The 13,232-nt window shown below is 46.7% G+C and overlaps 1 pseudogene; it reads right to left on the bottom strand.

Annotated features, from left to right (window-relative positions):
• Nucleotides 1-7,024: 7,024 nt before the first annotated feature.
• Nucleotides 7,025-13,232, bottom strand: part of LOC132400902 (uncharacterized) — a 97,975-nt pseudogene continuing 91,767 nt past the window's right edge.

Consider the following 13,232-nt stretch of genomic DNA (forward strand, 5'->3'; position numbering starts at 1 on the left):
TTTCTCGGCGGTTGAACCTGCGAGTTGTTTCATCTTATAATTTTCGATCTTTCTTTGCATACTCTTAATCACTGGGGCCTTGGTTAGTGGATCAGCAGATTGTACTTGGGTGGATGATCCACCTCCGCAAGTCCTTCTTTGGTTTGCACTGAGACTTACCGTTTTGATTTTCCTTCAGGACTTTCCACCTTATATACTGTATCTATATGTTTATTAAATGCTTATACTTTATCTTATTATCAAACATTCCCCCTTGGTAGGCCAACCAAATTCCAAATATCGAGTCTTCTCCCGTCTTCCAAGTTCCTTCTTGTTCCTTACCCAAACTCCGGTACTGTTCTCTGGCTGCTTCAGGATAACATTCTCCCCCAATCCCAATCCTGTTCCCAGTTTTTCAAGGATGTTTCACGGATCAATTTCTCCTATCCGACATTTGGCTTTCTCAGTTGTAGTTTGCTTGGATCCCAAACCTATAGGGATTCCATTCTCATCGCAAATTGTCAGAGAAATTTACTATCGCTGATTAGATTTAAGCAAAGGGATAGATAATGGTATTTCCTTCAATTACTTTAGTACGTGATCATGGAGAAACCACTAAGAGACACTGCTAAAGCGAGAACAAGCACGGTCTTTTATGCAGGTATCTTAAAATACATGCATTTCACCAGTTTTCAGGGGTCAAGAGTTCCTGCTTAGAACTTTTCGACAAGGTTCATGATGCTTCCATATAGTGCATCAACTTTGTAGGCTGAAAATTGTAGAACCAATTATACAATGTTACTAAAAGTCTACAGACAAACAGGTGATTGTACAAATAGATAAAGAAACATAAAGAATTCTAAAACTGCATAAAAACAATAAAAAGTTCAATCCCACACAGTGTTTGCACTCCTGAAACTGGATTGGAATCACAGCACTGGTCAAGATCAGCTGTGATCATTGCACAGCTTTGAGAAATCGGTCAATGTTTCTGACCATATTATCCAAAACATAGAGGGCCAGGAACCATTATCATCTCGATCTGCCCACCTCTCTACTGATTCGAAACAACAAACATGGAGCACCTTTCCTTCCCAGTATATGCTGCCAACTGCTCAATCTGAGGGAAAGGAAGGAGAGAGAGACTATGAATGGAATTATAAACTCCACAGGCTTCAGATTCACGGGCAATGGTAGCAGTAACAGAGACGGAGAGAGCTGTTCCATTAGGATGAGCTTCAGCTGAACTGTGTTGTGGCCAGTGTCCTGGGGAATCACGTGAATACTGTGTAGACCAGGATTTAGACTGGACAGAAAGGGGAGGGTTCCAAGGGCAGAATGATTAATAACTGAAGAGGAAGTGAGAGAGCGGTGGCACAGAGGAGTGAGGGGGGATTTGACAAACAAAGTGTGGCAGGAGGGGGCAGAAAATATCAGTAAAATGAGGCAGCACAAAGTAAAGCTCAAGTAATAGAGTTTAACACGTGATTAAGGAGATGGTGTAGGATGAGGAGGGCTTCAGATTATTGGATCATTGGGCTCTCTTCCAGTTGGATGGAAGTGACCAACAACTCTGATAGAGGCAGGTGCCAAGTTTTTAAGCTCATCAGTGAGAGGTGGCGCTTTAGCACTGCCGACCCACCACCTCGAGGGAGTCTTGATCACGTAGGCCAAAACTCCTGAAGACAGGTGGCAGATCAATTGATGATCCCACTGATGATAACACAGGACAGTTAACATCTTATTCCAAGTGTATTTTCAATTCAAATTCAGGGAAGGTTAGACCTCTACAGATGGGATGGTTTGCACCTGAACTGGAGGTGAATTACTATCCTAGCAGGAAGGTTTTCCAGTGCTGCAAAGAGGACGAGGGTAGTGTTTAAGCTAGAAATATACAGGATGGGACCCAGAACACCTAACAGATAGTGGAGTGGTGGTGGGGAAAATTGTCGCTGAGCCTGCATGCACACAAGATCAGGAATCAAATGTCATGGTCCCGATATCAATCCCCTATATTGCCCCTAATCTCCTTCTATTATACCTTGATTCCAATTGTTAATGTCCCATTTAATGCTGCTGGCTGGTGGTGCAATGGCATCAATGCTGGACTCCGGAGCAAAGGCTCCCTAGTTTGAATCCAATTCGGGCCGCTCCCTAGCACGCTTTCCATCCACGCTGGGTTGAGCATCGAGCTAGCTACTTGGCCTTGTATAAAATACAAGGGTCGGGTCAGGAACATTCATACCGTGACCTGGTTAATCTGAAAGAAGACTAATCCTGACACCACGCACCAGACAAGAATGGCTGACTGCAGGGTGTGACGTACTTAAATAAATAAATTTACTGCTAATTCACTTGATGACAGCACACCCGGTCTCCAGCAAGAACTGCAGTATAATTACTCTGGCATCACAACCACTAGTTGCCAGTTCGTTGGTCTGTTCCCATGTGATAACTTCATTTCCCGACCACTTAAAAAAATTAGTTTTAAGTTCAGCTCCAGTTTCAAGATAATCCATGAAAACCCCGTCTCTGTGTCAAGACTCCATATCAGAGCTCCGTGTCAAGATTCCTCCTGTTTACTGTTCAACGTTTACGTCTGTGCAAGCATCCCAACTAAGTCTCTGTGTCTGTGTCCTGCACTTGGGCTCTCCTCAGTCACACTGTGCAATGGAGCGAACTGGCCATAATGAACCAAGCAGACACAAATCCCCTGCAACAATCCCTTACCAGCCAGGGCTCCCCACTGGGCCTGCACGATCAGCTGCTCCTGGATGTCACGGAGAACCTCTGTTCCCTATCAGTGAACGTAAAAAAGGTCAGTGAGCAGGTCGACTGAGTATCTGCTCATCTTACCCTGTCCACTCCGGGATCTCTGTCTGACTAGACTGGACAGCCTATAGGGGCCACACCCTATGTGTCAACAACACGACCACTAACAGAACCGCATGTACCTGAACCAGAACCCCATGCTGGGGATCTAGTGAAGTGCTGGGCCTTTCTGTTGGAATGCTCCTTGGTGTTCGAGCAGCAGTCGTCCACGTACTCCATGGACAGATCTAAGTTAGCTTACATCATGGGGTTGTTAGGAGGAAGTGACTTAGCAGGGGCCACGGCAATTTGGGTTAATCAGCCAGAGACCTGCTCTTCATTCCCCACCTTCATCTCAGAAATGAGGAAGATTTGTGACCATCCCGTCCGTGGTAAAGATGCCGCTGAGCATCCACTCACCCTCCGTTAGGGCTCACGCAGTGTTGCCGAATACTCTGTGGAGTTCCGGACACTATCAGCCGACTCAGACTGGAATGATGAGGGTCTCCAGGAGGTACTTTCGCAAGGACTCTGTGATATGGTAAAGGACGAGTTGGCAGCAAGGGATGACACTAACAGCCTGGATTCAATGATCTCCCTAGCCAGCAGGCTGGACAACCGACTCTGAGAAGATCAGAGAGAGAGAGGACCTGTCGATCAACACCTATGGTCACCCCGCAGCATGCTTTACCATCTTCTCCCAGCCCTAGCCTCTCTCTTCCTCCCACTCCTAAAATAGCTCCCGCTCTGGCCAATGCTGCTGGGACGGAGCCGTCTTTCTCCCACAGAGTGAATACGGAGATTCAGAGCAGGTGATTGTCTCTATTGTGGTCAGTCTGGCCATTTTCGTGTTACCTGTTCCCTTCGTCCAAAAAGGGTGGGCTCACCAATAGAAAGGGAGGCCCTAGTGAGTCAGACAACATTCGCTTCTATCCCCCAAATCCAGATGCAGATCCAAGCTACAAGAAGCAACCACCAACAATCCCTGTCTCTGTCCACCTTGGTGGACTCTGGTGCCTAGGGATGTCTGTTGGATGAAGACATAGATTCCCTGGCCGGAATTCCTCGGGAGCCATTGAGTACTCCTCTGGAAGCCCCGACACTGGACGGAAGACCTGGTCCAAGTTACTCACTGTACACCACTGCTGTCTTAGATCATCATAGACCATTGGAAACAGGTGCAATTTAACCTAATTTCCTCTGCTCAAGCTCCTATAGTTATTGAGTTCCCTTGGTTACGTTGCTATAATCCCCACAGTGATTGGTCCTCTGGAAAGAGTCAGCTGGAGTCTGTTTTATCACTCCACTTCTCTACAGTCTGCCCTTTCCCCTGTAAAAGCCACCGTGACCTCGTCTGCAGCTGAACCCCCCTGACTTGTCCAGGGTTCCAGCGGAGTACCAAGACCTGGTACAAGTGTTTAGTAAGCAACAGGCCCTTTCCCTGCCTCCACACCGATCATACGATTGTGTTATTGGCCTTCTCCCCAGAGCTCCTCTACTCATCAGACAGATGTATAACATATCCCAAACAGAGAGGGAAGAAATGGAGGCTTACTTCAGTGAATCACTCATGGCGAGCATTAGCCGACCCTCATCCTTCCCGGTGGGCACAGGGTTCTTCTTTGTGGGGAAGAAGGATGGTTCACTACATCCCTGCATTGAATACCAAAGCCTAAATATTATAATCATAAAGAACAAGTATCCACTGCCCCTCATAAACTCCACTTTCGAACCACTTCACTGAGCGACCATCTTCTCCAAGTTGGACCTACGAAGCGCCTACCATCTGGTCAGAATAAGGGAGGGAGATGAGTGGAAAACAGCATTCGAATACCTGGTCATACCATTTGGCCTCACCAAAGCCCCTGCCATCTTCCAAGTCCTGATTAATGATGTCCTAAGAGACTTTATTAACCGTTTTGTATTTGTTTATCTGGATGACATCCTAATCTTCTCCAGCAGTTCCCAGGAACACACCCATCATGTCCGTCAGGTTCTGCAGAGGCTTTGGGAGAACAAATAATTTTTAAAGCTGAGAAGTGTGAGTTCCATGTCCCCTCAGTCAGCTTCTTAGGGTACATTATCGAGAGCGGATCCCAAAAAGATCCGGGCGGTGGCAGAGTGGCCAAGACCCATGACATGCAAGCAACTCCAGCAATTTCTGGGGTTTGCAAACTTCTATTGCCGGTTCTTCAGGGATTACAGCTGGGCGGCAGTGCCCCTTACTCGACTCATCTCACCTAAGACCCCTTTTCATTGGGACCCCAAAGCTGACTCAGCATTCTCAGAGATGAAGAGGCGTATCACGTCCACTCCCATCCTGGTCCAACCAGACCCCTCTTGTCAATTCATTGTGGAGGTCAATACCTCCAACTCTGGGATGGGAGCATAGCCATTCCCAAACTCCCTACAGCTCGGGAAACAGCTGACCTTCTCATCCATCACATCTTCCGCCTTCATGGGATTCCTTCGGACATTATTTCTGACTGGTGTCCCCAATTCGTCTCTCAAGTCTGGAGATCTTTTGGTCAAGCCCTTGGTGCCTCAGTAAGTCTGTCATCTAGTTTTCATCCACAGACGAATGGTCAAACAAAATGGGCTAACCAGGATTTGGAAGCAGCACTGCACTGTATAATGGCCAACAAGCCTTCTGCCTGGAGCACCCATCTCGCTTGGATAGAGTACGCCCACAACTCTATAGTTAGCGCCACTACCGGAAAGTCTCCCTTTGAGTGCTCCCTCGATTACCAACCTCCTCTGATCTCCGCTCATGAAGAGGACATTGCAGCACCTTCTGTTCAGGACCATCTCCACAAGATCTGGAAAGACACAAGCGCAGTCCTGCTCCACTCAACCGACAGCAACCGGAGGATTGCTGATCCCCATTGGATTCCTGCACCTGATTATCAGCCTGGGTAGAAGGTCTGGCTCTCTTCTAAAGACATCGTCCTCAAAAATGAGCCCAAGAAACTCACCCCTCGCTTCCTGGGACCTTTCGAGATTGAGAACATTATCAACCCCACAGCGGTCCAACTTAAACTGCCTAGATCTGAGCACATCCATCCTACATTCTACAATTCCCATATGAAACTGGTATCTGTCAGCTCTTTGTGCCTTCCGGCCAAAACCCTTCCAACCACCCGGATCATTGACGACCACCCGGCATACACCGTCCTGCGATTACTGGATATGCACCGCTGAGGAAGGGGCCTCCAGTACCTGGTCAATTGGGAAGGATATGGCCTGGAGGAATGATCCTGGATTCCCCACTCCTTCATCTTGGACCCTTCTGTCATCTGTGAATTCCATCACGACCATCTGGTCAAGCCTGGTGGATCGCCTGGAGGATCCCATTGGGTGGGATGGGGGGGTTAGTGTCATTGACCCAATTGTCATTCCGCTATCTTGCCTATGTGTGTTGGCACGTGGCTAAGTGGCTAAAGTGTTGGTCTAGTGATCTGAAGGTCGCTAGTTCGAGCCTCAGCTGCAGCAGCGAGCTGTGTCCTTGAGCAGTGCACTTAACTCCACATTGCTCTGTAACGGCACTAGTGCCAAGCTGCATTGACCTAGGCCCTTCCCTTTGACAACATCGGTGGCATGGAGAGGGGAGACTTGCAGCATGGGCAACTGCTGGTCTTCCATACAACCATGCGCACGCCTCAGTCAGCATCGAAACCGATGGACAGCCAAAGAAGAAGAATCTTTCCCCTAATCTCCTTCGATTATGCCTTGATTCCAATCATTAATTTCCCATTTACTGCTAATTCGTTTGATGACAGCACACCTGGTCTCCATCAAGCATTGCAGTATAAGAACCCTGGCGTCACAGCCATGGTTGCCAGTTTGTTGATCTATTCCTATCTGATTACTTAGTTTCCCAACCTCTTAGAACCATAAGTTCTAAATTCAGCTCCAGTTTCAAGATATTCCATGAAAACCCCATCTCCATGTCAAGACTCCATATCAGAGCCCTGTGTCAAGATTCCTCCTGTTTACTGTTCAACGTTCACGTCTGCGCAAGTATCCCAACTCAGTCTCTGTGCCTGTCTCCTGCACTTGGGTTCTCCTCAGTCACTCTGTGAAACATCAAAAGGTTGAGCATGAGTTTTGTATGTTTCAATGCAAGGAGTATTGTAGGAAAGGCAGATGAGCTTAGGGCATTCAAAGGATTCAAAGTACGTTTATTATCAAAGTATTCATAAGTTGTACAACCTTGAGATTTGTCTGCTTACAGTCAGTCGCAAGGCAGGAAACCTGAAAAAACAATTAAAAAAAGAGAAAGAGAAAGAGGAGAAAAACACAAAAATCACGTAAGCAATAAAATTAAGTGACAGCATTCCGAACCAAATGGAGTCCATAGACCCAAGTCCCGGAGCAGTTGGAGAAGGCCCAGAGTTCATCAAAGAGCGGGGTAAATTGCCGCAAAGCTCGCAGATAGAAAGCCTTAAGCGTTTCACAGCTTCAGGGTGAAATGTGAAAAGTTTAAGTGGAACATGAGGGGAAATGTTTTCACTCAGAGGGTTCTGAGAATGTGTAAAGAGCTGACCGCGTAAGTGGTACATGCAAGCTCGATTTCAACATTTAAGAGAAGTTTGGATCAGTACATGGATGGTAGGGGTATGGAGGGCTGTTGTCCAGGTGCAGGTCAATGGGAGTAGGCATTTCAAATGTTTCAGTAGAGATTAGATAGGTTGAAGGGTCTGTTTTCTGTGACTCTGACCTTAGGTATAATTTGGAGTATTCTCTGCAGTTTTGACTACCTACCCACTGGTTCAAAAGTTTGGGGGGGGGGGTTCAAGGGTGTCAGGAACTGGGACAGAAGGAGATGTGCTCTGAGTCAGATCAGCCGAATCGTAATGAATGGGGCAGTATAGAGGGACCCTATGAGCTCCTACTACCTCCTGTGTGGGATCATAGATGGGTGCTATGTTTCCACACCAATGTCAGCAACAACAAGGAACTGACTATGAACTTCAAAAGGAGGAAACCAGAGGTCCATGAGCCAGTCCTCTTCGGGGTTCAGAGGTGGAGAGCTTCAGCAACTTTTAATTCCTCAGTGTTACTATTTCAGAGGCCCTGTTCTGGGCCCAAAAATTAAGTGCAATTATGAACAAAGCACAGCAGTACCTTTACTTCCTTAGCGGTTTGCGAAGATTTGGTATGACATCTAAAATTTTGTCAAACTTCTATGGTTGAGTAGTGACAAGTATACTGACTGGCTGCATCACAGCCTGGTATGGATACACGAATGCCCTTGAATGGAAAATCCTACAAAAATGAACAACTATAGCTCAGACCTACATATGCAAAGTCCTTGACACCGTTGAGCACATTTATAGGGAGTGCTGTCGCTGGAAAGAAGGATCCATCATCAGGTGCACATCCCACCCAGGACACCCACTCTTCTTGCCGATGCCATCAGAAAGAGGTACAGGAGCCCCAAGGTTCACACAACCAGGCTCAGGAAGTTGTTACTCCTCAATCATCAGGATCTTGAATCAAAATGGATAACCACACTCATCTTCACCTGCCTTTATCTTTGAGATGTTCCCAAACCCTCCAGACTCAATTTGAGGGACTCTTTATTATATGTTCTTGATATTTATTGCTTAGTTTTTTGGATTATGATTCTTTCTTTTTGTATTTGCACAGTTTGTTGTCTTTTGTTCCTTAAGGTTGTTTTAGCCGGGGGTAGTCATGGGGCCAAGCTCACACCACCTATCAAATACTCTCAATGGTGTGTGCCTCTTAGCCTCTGACAAGCAAGTCCAGCTCCTGGCTTTCTCATGTGGCTTAGCTAGTAAGCCGGTAGAACCATTTCTACTAATGGAAAAGGGGAAAAAGGTGTGTTACTGGTGCCTTAAAACCAGTTGCTTCAGCCAGACGGGGCTCATCAGACGTGGTTGGCAACTCATCGAGAAGAAGGAAAACTCTGATCTCTAGCTTCACAGCTTTGTGGCTGTACTCACTGACGGGGAAGGCTTCAAGAGAAATTCCTGTGAATAATCCTGAGCTGAAGTCCCTAAGGAAGTCCTACATTGAGTTCAATGTTGAATTGAAACTCCTGCAATGCTGCTGGTACCAGTCTGTATTGGTCTCTGGTATTCCTGTGGGTTTATTAGTTTCATGGAGAGGGGAAGCTTGCTACACGGGCAACAGCTGGTTCTCCATATCGTACTGCCAAGGCTTGCATATCTGGATAGCTAGGACGCAATATCCATGGTCAACTCTGACTGGTGGAGACCCTATACTTATGGTCTTCTGCCACCGGCTGAACACCCAAGTTGGTGCTGCCTTTCACTGATCCTGTTATGGTTAATATTCTATGGATTATTGAATATGCCCACAGGAAAATCAATCTCAGGGTTGTATATGGTGATATTTATATTCTTTGATAATAATTTACTTTGAACTGAGGTTTCTCCTGGTTATAAATACAATGACATGAAAATGATGGTTCACTGTTACCTGTTCGAGTCTGATCAAGAATGCATGATAAATGGGAGAAGCATCTGCACACTCACAAATTGGGACCGTTAGACTGTAAAAATACTATATTGATATCACTTCTCTGAATTCTACTGATTATTACCTTCTGCTGCAGTGGCTTCTATTGATAAATCCATGTATTGTGTTTCTCTGGTTTCCCAAAAAATTCAAACCTGGTCCCAATCACAACCCTGTGAATATCTGGAAAAGAGAGATGATCCAGATATCAATATGAAGCTGCAATGCTGAGATGACAATGGTTACACAGACCGAAAGAAAGCACTTACATTTCTGTGCCACGTTCGTCTGTAACTCCTGAAACTCTTTCATTTTATCATCACTGATACTGCCTATAGTGTTGCTGTTAAATATGAAAATAACTCCTTGAATTACATTTTCTTGCATATCGGGATAGTTGGAAAAATCCGAGTCAGGATTGAAACTGCGTAACTGAGTGAGACAATGAAGAACTGGTTACAGGGGAAGCAGCAAGAACACCGATGATCACAATCACTCAGCACTGAGGTGAACACTGACTGAAGGGACAGTCCCATCAGAAAAAGTCCAGTGGTCATGGTCACTGATCTACTGAGATCCGGATAGGCTCTGACCTCACTCTTGCTTCAGGAATTAGTAGGTTTTTTCTGTCCCTGACCATCTGCAGCTGGGAACGCTGCTCTGTCCAGTTCACTGTTACTTTTCAGTTCTTTCATTGTGGGTCCCCTCTGTCCCCACGAGCTGTTTCAGAATTTGCTCTGAGCTCTTCAATACTGAGCCCCTTGCTGCTTAATGGATCAACATCTTTCCCTAAATGTCGGGACATGATAGCAAAGTTTTCAGATAATTCAGAAACTGTTTGGTCCTTCACACTGCAGGGTAATACAGATGGTTGGTCAGTGTGTAAACTGATGGGGAATTTAATCCTGGAGTGTGATCTATTCAGTCTCCATCAGTAATGTGAGAGAGACAATCGTGTGTTTTGTATCCAGGTTAGTAGGTTATACAAAGGTACATAGTAAGCATTTCTTCATGTTATTTCCCTTCAGCCATTCTGCCAGTCTACTCTATGCTAGCCCTTAGTCAGTTCACATTTCTCTCATCTCCCCATCAACTCCCCACCATTCTCACAACCCACTGGAAATGACAGCAGAAGATTGACTCAATGACCTGCACGTCATTAGGAAGTGGGAGCCAGAAACGAGGATTATCGGGGGGAAACACACATCATCACAGGAAGAATGTGCGAACACCACACAGACAGCTCCGGAGGCTGGGATGGAATCAGAATCACTGGATCTGTGAGGCAGCACTACTAACTGCTCCATCACTGTGTCACACAGTTGTACAGACAACCTGCTCTAATTATACCGGGTCCTGCTGAGGCTTGTGCACAGTTCAGGATTCCTGACCCAAGGAAGGATTACAGCAATGGCTGACCAGACTGATCCGGGGATAGTGGGTTTGTCAAATGAAGAGAGATAAGAACAGGAACAGGAACAGAGTGTAGGGGAATGTAATGGGTGACAGATGGCACATATTGTTCATCATAGAAACTGTTCTACATGATTCACAAACACCATCATTGAGTTAGTGTTCACTTTCAGAGATTGTGTCTCTGATTGTGTAATGATATTATTTTAATGTGACTGCTTTTGTTCTTTACTGAACTGAAAGTAAAGGACAGCAAATCTTTTTAAGCACATAAAATGGCTCTGACATATTTTACTCACAAAATTCTACAGGAACAAACACACACTGCAACACCCATCCCTCCACTAACCCCGGCCTTCTCCTCCAATTCAGTAAGCAGACTGATCTAGTCTGGATCTCAACACCCTTCTTCTGTTAGCCCATGGCCATTGACTAGTGAGTGTCTGTTCTCACATCAGTTTGGAAGTAAGAACTGATCTCATGGCCACATACAGAATTCCAACATCGAACACCACACAGTGGAGAGGTTGGCCCATAATGGATGCCAGCAGAAGGCAACGTGGGAGACAAGGAGGTGAGTTGGAGCAGGGGTTGGATCATCATAGGAGCAGGTGACCTGTGAGCTTCACTAGCAGTGGAGCGGATGCTGGGGTCATGTGTTTCTGGGATTGATCCATTTTCCCATCACTGCTCCGTCTCCTGACATATACCCTCTGCTCTTCACGTGGACAAGAACTGTACTTGTCCCAGCAATGTGCAGAGGGCAGGTGAGGTGGGGATAGCTGACAGTGAAACTCCAGGGAGAGTGGTACAGAGTTCCCATGACCAATCACTGTCACCGTGTTCCCGTGTGATACTCCAGGACTAATCTCTGTCATTGTCTCTCTGTGTGTTACTCCAGGATTAATCTCTGTCACTATGTCCCTGTGTGTTACTCCAGGACTAATTTCTGTCACTGTGTCCCCGTGGGTTACTCCAGGACTAATCTCTGTCACTGTGTCCCTGTGTGTTACTCCAGGACTAATCACTGTCACCGTGTTCCCGTGTGATACTCCAGGACTAATCTCTGTCACTTTCTCGCTGTGTGTTACTCCAGGATTAATCTCTGTCACTCCATCCCCGTGTGTTACTCCAGGACTAATCTCTGTCACTGTGTCCCCGTGGGTTACTCCAGGACTAATCTCTGTCACTGTATTCTTTGTTATTCTTTGTTTAGTATTTCTGTAGAACTTCTTGTACAGAGTGCCTCCCTCAGCCTAGATTATAGCTTCATTCCAATCAGATCATGGACCCAGTCTTCTGAACCATGGCTGTTTTGTTGGAAACTTTTCTTGACAAGAGAGGTCTGGTTGGACCAGGATGGGAGCGAAGGTGAAACGCCTCTTCAGCGAGAAGGCAGCGTCCGCTCCGGGGTCCCAGAGAAACAGAGTCTTAGGAGAGGTGAGTTGAGTAAGAGGCGCTGCCACCCGGCTGTAATCCCTGATGAACCAGCGATAAAGGTTTGTGAACCCCAGAAGTCACTGGAGTTGCTTGCGTGTCGTGGATGTAGGCCACTCCGCCACCACCCGGATCTTTTCGGGATCTGCTTTCACTTGCCCGTTCTCCATGATGTATCCTAATAAACTGAGGGAAGGGACGTGTAATTCGCACTTTTCAGCTTTTACGAATAGTTTGTTCTGCCAAAGCCTCTGCAGGACCTGACGGACATGGTGGGTGTGTTCCTGAAGCCTACTGGAGAAGATTAAAATGTCATCCAAATAAATAAACACAAAGAAGTTATTAAAATCTCTGACATCGGTAATCACGGCTTGGAAAACGGCGGGAGTGTTGCTGAGGCCAAATGGCATAACCAGGTACTCGGTGGCCAAGAGGGGTGTTGAATGCTGTTTTCCACTCATCTCCCTCCCTTATCCTGACCAAATGATAGACACTTCGTAGGTTCTCCTTTCTACTGGTGAGCCTTCCTTCTATGGCCGAAGGGGACGGGCAGCACATAAGTGGCCAGACTGGCTGCAATATAGACACTCACCCACTCTCAATCTCCAGAGTCGCTCAGCGGGAAGGAGGTGGTTCCATCCCAACTGCATGGGCTCCACCCCCGGGGCGGTGGAAACAGCCAGGCTGGGGCCAGCCCAGCAGCAAGAGGAGGAGAGAGGCTTGTTCTTGCGGGAGGCAGAAACAAGTGCCGTGGAGTGGCCAAAAGTGGTAGACGAACAGATCTTTCCCTTTGGCGTTCTCGGAGACGATTGTCCAACCTGGTAGCTAGGGAGGTCAATGAATCCAGGCTGTTTGTTTTATCTCTTCCCACCAACTTGCCTTTCACCCTGTCGCTGAGACCATCCCGAAATACCTCTTGGAGTGCTTCGTCGTTCCACGCCGAGTCGACTGCTAACTTTCGGAACTCCATGGAATACTCGGCAATCTGGGTGATCCCTGATGGAGAGAGGGCTTCATCTTCATCTTTACATCCGTCTTCACAGTGGAAGACACCAGCTATGTGCCAGAAATTCAAGAGTGTCAGG

Source organism: Hypanus sabinus, chromosome 1, assembly GCF_030144855.1.
Source record: "Hypanus sabinus isolate sHypSab1 chromosome 1, sHypSab1.hap1, whole genome shotgun sequence".
Taxonomy (NCBI): domain Eukaryota; kingdom Metazoa; phylum Chordata; class Chondrichthyes; order Myliobatiformes; family Dasyatidae; genus Hypanus; species Hypanus sabinus.